General features: G+C 37.3%; 1 protein-coding gene across 2 annotated transcripts in view; it reads left to right on the plus strand.

The window, feature by feature from the left end:
• LOC144972353 (uncharacterized) overlaps nt 1-12,500 on the plus strand; it is a 395,531-nt gene that overhangs the window by 30,799 nt on the left and 352,232 nt on the right. The gene's annotated exons all lie outside the window — the stretch shown is intronic.

The raw sequence follows: 12,500 nt of genomic DNA on the forward strand, positions 1-12,500 counted from the left end.
TTGTATCACTGTCTTTCTTCTTTGTTTCTATTAAAATTCGGGTCAGGTAAATAGTGATTTATGACCCATTGGTGATGTAGTGTTGTATCACTGTCTTTCTTCTTTGTTTCTATTAAAATTCGGGTCAGGTAAATAGTGATTTATGACCCATTGGTGATGTAGTGTTGTATCACTGTCTTTCTTCTTTGTTTCCATTAAAATTCGGGTCAGGTAAATAGTGATTTATGACCCATTGGTGATGTAGTGTTGTATCACTGTCTTTCTTCTTTGTTTCTATTAAAATTCGGGTCAGGTAAATAGTGATTTATGACCCATTGGTGATGTAGTGTTGTATCACTGTCTTTCTTCTTTGTTTCCATTATAATTCGGGTCAGGTAAATAGTGATTTATGACCATTGGTGATGTAGTGTTGTATCACTGTCTTTCTTCTTTGTTTCTATTAAATTCGGGTCAGGTAAATAGTGATTTACGACCATTGGTGATGTAGTGTTGTATCAGTCTTTCTTCTTTGTTTCTATTAAAATTCGGGTCAGGTAAATAGTGATTTACGACCCATTGGTGATGTAGTGTTGTATCACTGTCTTTCTTCTTTGTTTCTATTAAAATTCGGGTCAGGTAAATAGTGATTTATGACCCATTGGTGATGTAGTGTTGTATCACTGTCTTTCTTCTTTGTTTCTATTAAAATTCGGGTCAGGTAAATAGTGATTTATGACCCATTGGTGATGTAGTGTTGTATCACTGTCTTTCTTCTTTGTTTCTATTAAAATTCGGGTCAGGTAAATAGTGATTTATGACCCATTGGTGATGTAGTGTTGTATCACTGTCTTTCTTCTTTGTTTCTATTAAAATTCGGGTCAGGTAAATAGTAATTTATGACCCATTGGTGATGTAGTGTTGTATCACTGTCTTTCTTCTTTGTTTCTATTAAAATTCGGGTCAGGTAAATAGTGATTTATGACCCATTGGTGATGTAGTGTTGTATCACTGTCTTTCTTCTTTGTTTCCATTATAATTCGGGTCAGGTAAATAGTGATTTATGACCCATTGGTGATGTAGTGTTGTATCACTGTCTTTCTTCTTTGTTTCTATTAAAATTCGGGTCAGGTAAATAGTGATTTACGACCCATTGGTGATGTAGTGTTGTATCAGTCTTTCTTCTTTGTTTCTATTAAAATTCGGGTCAGGTAAATAGTGATTTACGACCCATTGGTGATGTAGTGTTGTATCACTGTCTTTCTTCTTTGTTTCCATTAAAATTCGGGTCAGGTAAATAGTGATTTATGACCCATTGGTGATGTAGTGTTGTATCACTGTCTTTCTTCTTTGTTTCCATTAAAATTCGGGTCAGGTAATAGTGATTTATGACCCATTGGTGATGTAGTGTTGTATCACTGTCTTTCTTCTTTGTTTCCATTAAAATTCGGGTCAGGTAAATAGTGATTTATGACCCATTGGTGATGTAGTGTTGTATCACTGTCTTTCTTCTTTGTTTCTATTAAAATTCGGATCAGTTAAATAGTGATTTATGACCCATTGGTGATGTAGTGTTGTATCACTGTCTTTCTTCTTTGTTTCTATTAAAATTCGGGTCAGGTAAATAGTGATTTACGACCCATTGGTGATGTAGTGTTGTATCACTGTCTTTCTTCTTTGTTTCTATTAAAATTCGGGTCAGGTAAATAGTGATTTACGACCCATTGGTGATGTAGTGTTGTATCACTGTCTTTCTTCTTTGTTTCCATTAAAATTCGGGTCAGGTAAATAGTGATTTATGACCCATTGGTGATGTAGTGTTGTATCACTGTCTTTCTTCTTTGTTTCCATTAAAATTCGGGTCAGGTAAATAGTGATTTATGACCCATTGGTGATGTAGTGTTGTATCACTGTCTTTCTTCTTTGTTTCCATTAAACTTCGGGTCAGGTAAATAGTGATTTATGACCCATTGGTGATGTAGTGTTGTATCACTGTCTTTCTTCTTTGTTTCTATTAAAATTACCGGTCAGGTGAATAGTGATTTATGACCCATTGGTGATTTGGTGCACAAAAATATACGCTTCACAGTGTAATAATCCATTCAATTTTATCATTATGCATTCTTAACCTTTCTTATAATGTATGAGAATAAGGTCTATAGTTCTATTGAAGACTGGTTTTCCAAAACTCAATTGGATTCATTAGTCTGATGTCACTCCGCCCGGCAACGGCGGCCATCTTGGTTCTAAACAAAGAAAATCATTACTTTTTATTTTTCAAGCTGGCTATATATACGACATTGTCGTCATAAACTCTTAACTTAATTTTTATACATTTTTATGCATACCACGCCTGTAGACGAATTTCCATTTTTTGGATGAATAAAGTCTATTATATATTATACATATAATATATTATATAAAATGATAGACCGGATGAGAAAGTATAGGGGAAATAATCCTCATTATCTCAAAATGGGAAAAAAAACGGATTTAGGGAGTTTTGGAAAACCACTGTTCACGTGTTAACCGAAATCGGTGACCTATTGACCTTGAGGAACGACCTTGGCCTTGTAGACTTGCTGTCTGTCTGCTCGAGGGTCTATTTTATTATTTCCGATATCCGTCAACAATCGTATTTAAAAAATGAAGAGTTATCAAAAATAAAATGAATTTCTTCATACATCGCAGCGAGTGGCTACAGCGTGAAGGACTTTGTTTTGTTTTGTTTTGGTTTCAAGTGCAAGGAGTTCCATGATTTCTTCATACATCGCAGCGAGTGGCCAGAGCATGAATATTGTTTTTTTTTTGTTTGTTGTTGTTTGTTTTGGTTTCAAGTGCAAGGAATTCCAAGAAAATTGCAGCAAATAAGCTAGATAATCAATACAAATTCTTCACGTATGATCAAATCGTACTTTTATTTGCTCGTGAAACATTTTTTGATTATTTTCTAGGACAATTTTGCCACACTCTAAAAAAAAGGTATTTAAATTTTTAGCCCAAAAAAGTCGTCCGTCAACTATCGATCGATTAAAGTGACATTCAAGCTTGTCAAATACTCTCAAATCTAGGATTTCCGAATTCCCAGGTTTGATTTTCAAAATTCGTTGACAAGATATCATTCTCAGAAAAAAAGTTGAGCAGGTACTTAATTTTGACAATAAAAAGAAATGAAGAGAGTAGAAAAGTACCGGAAGACAATAAAGACTAGAAACTTTGCGGTGACAAGGATTCGAACCCACGACCATACTGTTACGGCAACTCCGCCCAGCTAAGATAGGGAAGCTCTGCAATCGACGCTATCCTTCATTCCTGTCTAGTCTATTGTCAGTGGCGTATGCTGTACTTCTCAAAGTGATGGTTCCCCATCCTCACAGCTTTATGTCTAGTTTTCTTTCTGTTTATTTTTTCAATAATTGTAACATTGACAGTTTCAATGCTGTGAAATAATAATAATAATAATAATAATAATAATAATAATAATAATAATAATAATAATAATAATAATAATAATAATGATGATGATGATGATGATGATGATGATGATGATGATGATGATGATGATGATGATGATGATGATGATGATGATGATGATGATGATAATAATAATAATAACAAAAAACAGAAACAAAACTTGGTCATTTTATAGCGAAATATCCACTAAAAGTGCTCAAAGCGCTTTACAAGGGGCGATTGATTATTTGTCTTGAAGTAAATTAATTCTTAATGTTTTCGGTTGTTGTTGGAACTGAAGGAGCGTTATCGAGTTTCAATGGAATTCATAGACTAGCGCGCTTGTGACTTGAAACCAACGAAAGTTTGACTTATCTCTAAGATTAAATATTAATCGTTTTTATAGATAGACTAGAATTTGACGTCACTCAGGTCTTTGTTGTTGTCTTTTGCCATCCATGTTTTTGAGTAATTTTCACTAAACTGTATTTTAACCAGACTATAAACCTTCAAGGTTACACATAGTTTTGTGTGTTGGTCCGTGAAATTTCCGGATGGCAATGTTGTGAGTTTCTTAGCGAAGTGCACATCATCTAAACTTTACGACCTATTTCTCTTTTATGTTGTTGGTGTTGAGAAAATTGACAAATAAATTGTTGACTCGTGAACTCAAATTGTATTCGTGTTATGGATTGGAGCAGATCGTGTTGAGGTGTGTAACTACGACCTGATAACAGACAGATAACGGATTGTAACTTTCCTGCAAAACAGGTCGGTAAGTAAGACACAAAGCATAAAACAGTTTCTCGTTAAAAAAAAAACAAAAAACAAAAACAAAACAACAACAACAACAACAAAAAAAACAAAACAAAACGAAAAAATCAAAACACAGCCAAAAAAAAAAAAAATAAAAAAATTAAACAAGTTAACACCCCAAAACCTCCCCCCCCCCTCCAATAAAAACCACACAACCACCACCCCCCCCCCCCCCCAAAAAAAACACCCCCCCCAAAAAAAAAAAAAAAAACAACTAACCGACCAAGCAAAAAACAAGCAAACAAAGCAGAACAAAACAATACCGAAAAATAAAAAATCCAACAAAAACTAAAATCTAAACCAAACCAAACCAAAATAAACAAAAAAAAAAAAAAAAAAAAAAAAGAAGAAAAAAAAAGACAAAAACCAAACAAATAAACAACCATCCCCCATGTCACTAGTGTTCTCAAAATATTCTTGTCCCATCCATCCATCCACACACTCATCCATCCATCCACCTATCCACCCATCCACCCATTAATCCATCCACCCATCCACCGACCCATCCACCCATCCATCCATCCACCCACCCATCCATCCACCCATCCATCCACCCATCCATCCATCCATCCACCCACCAATCCATCCATCCATCCACCCATCCATCCATCCATCCACCCACCCATCCATCCATCCATCCACCCACCCATCCATCCATCCATCCACCCACCCACCCATCCATCCATCCATCCATCGATCTATCCATCCATCCACCCACCCATCCATCCATCCACCCATCCACCCACCCACCCATCCATCCATCCACCCATCCACCCACCCATCCATCCACCCACCCACCCATCCACCCATCCACCCAACCACCCACCCATCCACCAATCCATCCATCCACCCATTCATCCATCCACCCACCCATCTATCCATCCACCCATCCATCCACCCACCCACCCATCCATCCACCCACCCACCCACCCATCCATCCATCCATCCATCCATCCATCCATCCACCCACTCACCCATCCATCCACCCACAATCTAAAATATCGCCCAAACCACTCAGCCCGGGTTGTCCAAAGCGTGAAATTACAATGACTAAAACCCATCGAAGCGCGAGACAACTTTTACTCTTAATCTCACAACGGCTAAATGGCAACACGAGACATCGGCCTTGGGTGATAACTTGTCTCAAATTTCTTGGCGACAGCATCTGTCAACATCGCTCAGAAATATCCATCCATCTATCCTTCCTTCCATCTATTATTACATTCATCCATTCGTCCGTCTATCTATTCACTTACTGGTCCATCAAATCATGTATATACCCATCAACCTATCAATTTAACCGTCCAACCATTCACCCATCCATCTATTCACCCATCCGTCCATCCACCAATTCATCCAACCATCCGTCCTTCCATCTATCTGTCCATCCATCCATCCATCCATCCACAAAACATCGACCTTGTTTTCCACTCGACTCTAACTTCCTTATAACCTTCATCTGACAACTCCCCTCAAACTATTGTATTGTGTAAGGGCATCCGTTTTACACTCTATTTTAAACGGTGACAGAATGCCACTCGCTGGATTCAAGTCTTTTGAAACTGACCAATCAGTCCAACCATTAGTAATTGGGTAGCTGGGTCATTTATTTCTGGCGTGAAGTACTCTGCGATAGACTAGCGTCCTTTCCATAGGGTAGCAAGCAATTGATGTTGTTCGTTTCACGCTATGGAATCTTGGATAAGCTCCAAGTTCCACGATGGCTCTATAGGACTATTTAAAGAAGAAAAACAACTGTCAAAAATAACAACAATATTAAATCATGCCTATAGATAGTTCGAAGTTGACGTCACTCAGGTCTTTGTATTCATCAGTAATGTAACCCATCGCCTCAAATCTGTATTATGTCTGGGTGGACCGGATGTTGAAATGTGCCTTGAAACGTAAAACAATTTTTAAAAAACCCACCTAAGACAAAAACAAAAACAAAAAAACAAACCGACAAAGATTGATGTTCAAAATTTAAGGATCAAAGACTAAAATTCCAATTTCTTGTAATTTCAAACCCGCTTTTTTGACATCCGGTTTATCTAACGCGACATAATAATACCGAATTGATAAGACTGGTTACATTGTTGATCATTAAATTAAATAAAAATAAATCAAAACAAGGCATCCCCATTTTTGATCACGTGTTGTCTAGATTCATATATTTATATATCCTCATTATCCTTTCCTTCCCTCCTCTTGCCCCCCCCCCCTCTCTCTCTCTCTCTCTTCTTCTCCCCTGGGGTTGATGTATGCACCCAAAACTCTACAGACCATCTCCTGTATTCGCGTTCTTCAGGGACTATTGGAACGGGCGAAATTCGATAAAGATAATGGCAATTATTGTAAAGTCTGATTATTATAGCAAAGCCTGGTTGTCAACAAGGCATTGTGGGTTGTTTATTGTCGTAAGGACATTAGAGCCTTCAGAGCCAATTGGCTCATGGAGCCGGAGTTTATCCCGGTTTCTATAGCCTGAAATGGACAATAGCAATTGCTTGCTCCCTTTAGATGCGACGCCAGTCTAAAAAAAGTAAATGAGCTTTTGTATAGTGCAATTTCCACTAAATGTGATCAAAGCGCTTTACAAGGGGTCCCTGGTCAACAACAACATTTAACATTTAGGACGGGAAATGACGCCTTTTAGGCGATGTTATAATTTTTTCGACAGAGACAACGCTGTTAATGGCCAGGTACTCATTTTACACCTGAGTGCGGTGAGAGAATGTGAGTAAAGAGCCTTCTCCAAGGACTCAACTATGCGCCGAGTGCGAGGCTCGAACCGAGGACCTTCCGATCCGAAAGTGAGTGTCACACCACCAGACCACATAGCCGTCTAACACAAAGTACTTTCCTCCAGATTTAGCAGACCCAGTTACCCAAGCTGCTTTGTATGCGGTATCACACTGGTTAGATGGCTCAGCGGCGAGTGCGACTGCTCGCTGATATATATATATATATATATCTCTCTCTCTCTCTCTCTCTCTCTCTCTTTCTCTCTCTTTCTCTCACTCTCAGCCAGGCGGAGGGTGCCGTGTTAGTTGGATCCGAGTTGTCTCTGACACCATGATATTTTATTCTTCTGTTTTCATCCGGCACTTATCCATACCCTATAGATAGAATGAAGTTGACGTCATTCGGGTCTTTGTTATTCTTTTTTTGCCATCCAAGTTATGAGTAATTCTCACTAAACTGTATTAACCAGACTATAAACTTTCATGGTTGCAAAGAGTTTTGTGTGTTGGTCCGTTATACTTCCGGATGGCAATGTTGTGAGCTTCTTAGCTTAGCGCATACTATCTATATTATCTCTCATCAATCTGCAGATAGTACTGTTTCGACGTACTAAAAATGAATAAAAGAGAGATAAATAGATTAATATTATTTGTTTATATGCATGCCGATTGCTTGTACTGTTGGGTAATTGTGTTATGATTGCTCTTGTTATGGATCAACGAGATTAGTAAACACAACATGTTCGTTACACGTGGAATGCAAGTGTAAACATTATTGGTGAGTGATTCCCATGTGTGTTGTCGTACATCAAATAACTCATGGACTCGTGTTTTTATAATGAGAATTATTTATTTAAACAAATGGATAATATGAATAGTTAAATAGATTTTAGATTTAAAAAAGGACAAAAAACAAAAACAAAAAACAAAAAACAAACAAACAAAAAAACCCAATAAAAAACAACCCCCTAACCCCCCCCCCCCCAAAAAAAAAAAAACACAAAAAAACAAAAAAAAAAAAACAAAAAAAAAAAAAAAAAACAAAAAAAAAAACAAAAAAACAAAAAAAACAAAACAAATAAAAAAAACACAAAAAAAAACAAAAACAAAACAAAACAAAATAAAGCAAAACAAAGACAAACAAACAAAGAAAAACAACAAAAGAACCCCACTGAAATAGTCAAACCCGAGACTTCTTTTACGCTTATTTTGAATTTTCAAGGTTTAGAATTTAAGACAAATTGGAGGTTCTCTTTATCAATCCGTACAATATTTGTGACCTTAAAAGGGTCATATGTTGGGGCAAGCCAGATAATACCCCCCCCCCCCCAAAAAAAAAAAAAAAAAAAACATAAACAAAAAAAAACAAAAAACCCACAAAAAAAACAAAAAAAAAAAAAACAAAAAAAAAAAAACAAAACAAAAAAACAAAAACAAAAAAGCAATTTAAAGTTAAAATACCGCCTCCTGCACGATTTTGCCGTCACCTATACGTTTTTTTTTTCGCCGTCTCCCACTAGGTTTTTGTCGTCTTTTTCACGGTTCTGCCGCCACCCACACGGTTTTTGCCATTATCTACCCGTTTTCTTTTGTGTTTCCCGTACATTTTTTGCCGTCATGCACATGTTTTTTTGTCGTCACCTACACGGTTTTTGCCGTTTCCTTCAGGATCGTGGCCTTCGTAAAGTTATGTATGGCCTGACACTGACCAAAAAATGACGTCAAAAACCAGTCTTTTGCCACAAAATAAAACAAATCGTGAGTTGTATTCAATAGTTCAACCAATGAAATAACTTGTCTTCATGAGCTCAACTAACGACAACTCACTAGGCGGTGCAAAAACCAAATAATGATGTCAAACTGCCAGTCCTTTTGGATTTCAGTGTCAGGCTATAACATAACGATGGCTACGCTCCTACACGGTTTGCCGTCGCCGTCTATACGGTTTGTTGTCGCCGTCTATACAGTAAGTTGCCATAGTCTCCGCTATTTACTCTTCGTCACCGTCGTCGTATCTGTCGCCATCATCATCATCCATCGTGGCTTGTACTCTTGAGCACGTTGCCGGTCAGCTGTCTCCACGAATCACGATCCTCTGCGGTGCGCATGAAATCTGTGTTGCTTTTTAAGTCACATTTGGCCATTCTTAGGTTATTTAGATGTCATTCTTTGTCTTCCTCTAGATCTATTTCCTTCGATCATCCCAGATGTTACCAACTTTTCTATTCCGTCTCTTCTCCACACATGTCTCAGAAACCGTAACTGCCATCTACTGGAACAAAATTAATTGAAAAACAACATAATTGCACAAATCCTACACAGCAGACGAGAGATTCACAACACACCATAATAATATGCAGAGAGATTTATTCTGCAGACTCCAGACACAATTACAATTCGTTTCATAGAATATTCCCTAATGGAAAGTATGACAGTCGGCTATGAAGGTAACTAGTCGAAAAAGTCCAAAAAAAAAAAAAAAATGAGCAGCACATGTAGAACGAGACGTGAGGCATATAGGGCGATAATACAATATTTTTTTCAGACAGAGACAACGCTGTTAACGGCCAGATACTTTTTTTACACCCGAGTATTGTGAGAGAATGTGAGAAAAGGGACCTTTCCAGGGACTCAGCTATACGCCGAGCGAGGCTTGAACCCGGGACCTTCCGATCCGAAAGCGAGTGTCATACCACTAGACCACATAGACCTTACGAAATCTTCCTTGAAGTCCCAGGTTTGAGAGATTTTGACAAGATGAGGATCATTTAAATTGATCGATATTTGAAGGACGACTTTTCTGGCCAAATATTTAAATACGTGTCTTTCTAGGGAGTGTGGCAGCTAACGATTTTTCGAAACTGAATGCATAATTTCACATCACTACTTTATAACCTAATTGACTAGTGGGAAACACTGTTTAGTAGAATAAGAAATAGCAGTCAAATGTTTCAACAACATATTTATCTATTCATTCGTTCATTCATTCATTCATTCATCATTCATTCATTCATTCATTCATTCGTGTAATTATTTATTCATTCGCGACTTCGCGAAGTCCCAGGTTTGAGAGTTTTTTTGCCGAGATGAGGGTCATTTAAATCGATCGAAATTTGAAGGACGAGTTTTCTGGCCAAATTTTAAAATATGGGTTTTTACAGAGTACGCCAGAGAAATGCTACTGTTGGATTTTCATTGGTCATAACAAGAGCAATCAGTTTTAGTATTATCGGAAGAACGAAATAAATAAAGAACTGCCAAACTGTATTTATAGTCAAATAACTACATGAATGAATGATTAATTGAATACAACATTACATGAATGAATAAATGAATAAATAATTACACGAATGAATGAATGAATGAATGAATGATGAATGAATGAATGAATGAACGAATGAATAGATAAATATGTTGTTGAAACATTTGACTGCTATTTCTTATTCTACTAAACAGTGTTTCCCACTAGTCAATTAGGTTATAAAGTAGTGATGTGAAATTATGCATTCAGTTTCGAAAAATCGTTAGCTGCCACACTCCCTAGAAAGACACGTATTTAAATATTTGGCCAGAAAAGTCGTCCTTCAAATATCGATCAATTTAAATGATCCTCATCTTGTCAAAATCTCTCAAACCTGGGACTTCAAGGAAGATTTCGTAAGGTCTATGTGGTCTAGTGGTATGACACTCGCTTTCGGATCGGAAGGTCCCGGGTTCAAGCCTCGCTCGGCGTATAGCTGAGTCCCTGGAAAGGTCCCTTTTCTCACATTCTCTCACAATACTCGGGTGTAAAAAAAGTATCTGGCCGTTAACAGCGTTGTCTCTGTCTGAAAAAAATATTGTATTATCGCCCTATATGCCTCACGTCTCGTTCTACATGTTACATGTTGCTGTTGGTCAGGGATCCTTCGTAAAGCCCTTTGAGTACGTATAGTGGATATTGCGCTATATAAAAGCTCAAGTTTAAAGATCTCGGGTTTGAGAGTCTTTTAAAAGACTAATGTCATTTAAATCGATCGATGTTCGAAGGACGAGCTTTTTGACCAAATTTCTTAACCCTCTCCTAACCAGCCATTTTCAGAATTATCCCCAAAACTTCACACCCACACAACACAAAAACAGACATTTCTTACTCAAACAGAAAAGCAACAAGCACATTCTATACATAATATTGTTCGACTATATGAACTCTATTACAGAATGTCAAGTTTTTATAGCTATAACAAAAGGAAATGAAATATGAATGAGAAAAGTGACGGTTGCATCGTAACAAATGTAATGATTTTCCAATAGGTGGTAAGGATAGGGTTAAATAGGGTGTCTTTGAAGATTATGGCAATTTACCAGTTATAAACGACCCGTCATTACCTTTTTCAATGGCTTTATGGATGATCTGCGTTTAGGTAAAATACTCACAATATCCACCAGCCGTAGCGTATCACCCACCACACACAAAACTGTGTGTAACAGTGAACGTTTATAGTTTAAGAACTGTACAAGTGTGTATGAATGAAATGTGTTTTTGTCTGGCACCTTTCATACACACTTGCTCAGTTCTTTACCTTATACCGGTGCCTGCTCCTTAATTTCTTAACGTTTAGAGGTTGAGTGATATATAATCCAGGGGGAAGTAATTAGCTGTCAAAAAAAAAAAAAACAAAAACAAAAACAAAAACAAAACAACGATACCCAAAAAAAACAAACCAACTAAACAAAAAACAAACAAACAACAAAACAATAAGGAAGAACTGAATGATGTCAAATTCGTTCCGTCTATATCATCCAATCACGGCACTTTGCCAACTGTTGTTATCAAATGAGATAACTGGATGTAGGAGACAATTTGACAAGTCAATTCAGGAGGAGTTAATTGGATTCAGTAGTCTGATGTCACGCCACCCGGCAACGGCGGCCATCTTGGTTCTAAACAAAGAAAATCTTTACTTTTTATTCTTCAAGCTGGCTAGAACTTTTCATATGTCATGTGATCAGAATGTGTAAAAGTCAAAACATGATCAAATTTATGTTGTTTTTTTTTCTTCTTCTGGATACGCTTTTATGCTCGCCGGAAATATTTCATAAGGGCGTCCGCCATTGTTCCGATTGTTTAGAGCCAGTTGCTAAGTTACCATGCGTCATTACGAGGGAAGTGACGTCATGACTGTTGAAGAGTATTGACCCAAAGTCTTTACAGCCCTGTTTATCTAACGTTAGATTTTAAAAAGTAGTCATTCAGAGCCAAAATCCCATGGAGCTGGAGTTTTTCCCGGTTTCTATAGCGTGAAACGGACAATAGCATTTGCTTGCTATCCTTTGGATATGACCTACCTATCCACCGATCCACCGTCCATCTATCCACCCACTCATTCACTCACTTATCAATCTATCCCTAGCCATCGTTAACATAATATAGCGTCACTTTTTAGGTTTGTGTAGCGTCTAGTGAGTTGTCGTTAGTAGAGCTCATGGAAACAAGTTATTTAATAGGTTGAACTATTGAATACAACTCAC

Source organism: Berghia stephanieae, chromosome 5, assembly GCF_034508935.2.
Source record: "Berghia stephanieae isolate SIO BIC M18660-M18661 chromosome 5, UCSD_Bste_1.3, whole genome shotgun sequence".
Lineage (NCBI taxonomy): Eukaryota > Metazoa > Mollusca > Gastropoda > Nudibranchia > Aeolidiidae > Berghia > Berghia stephanieae.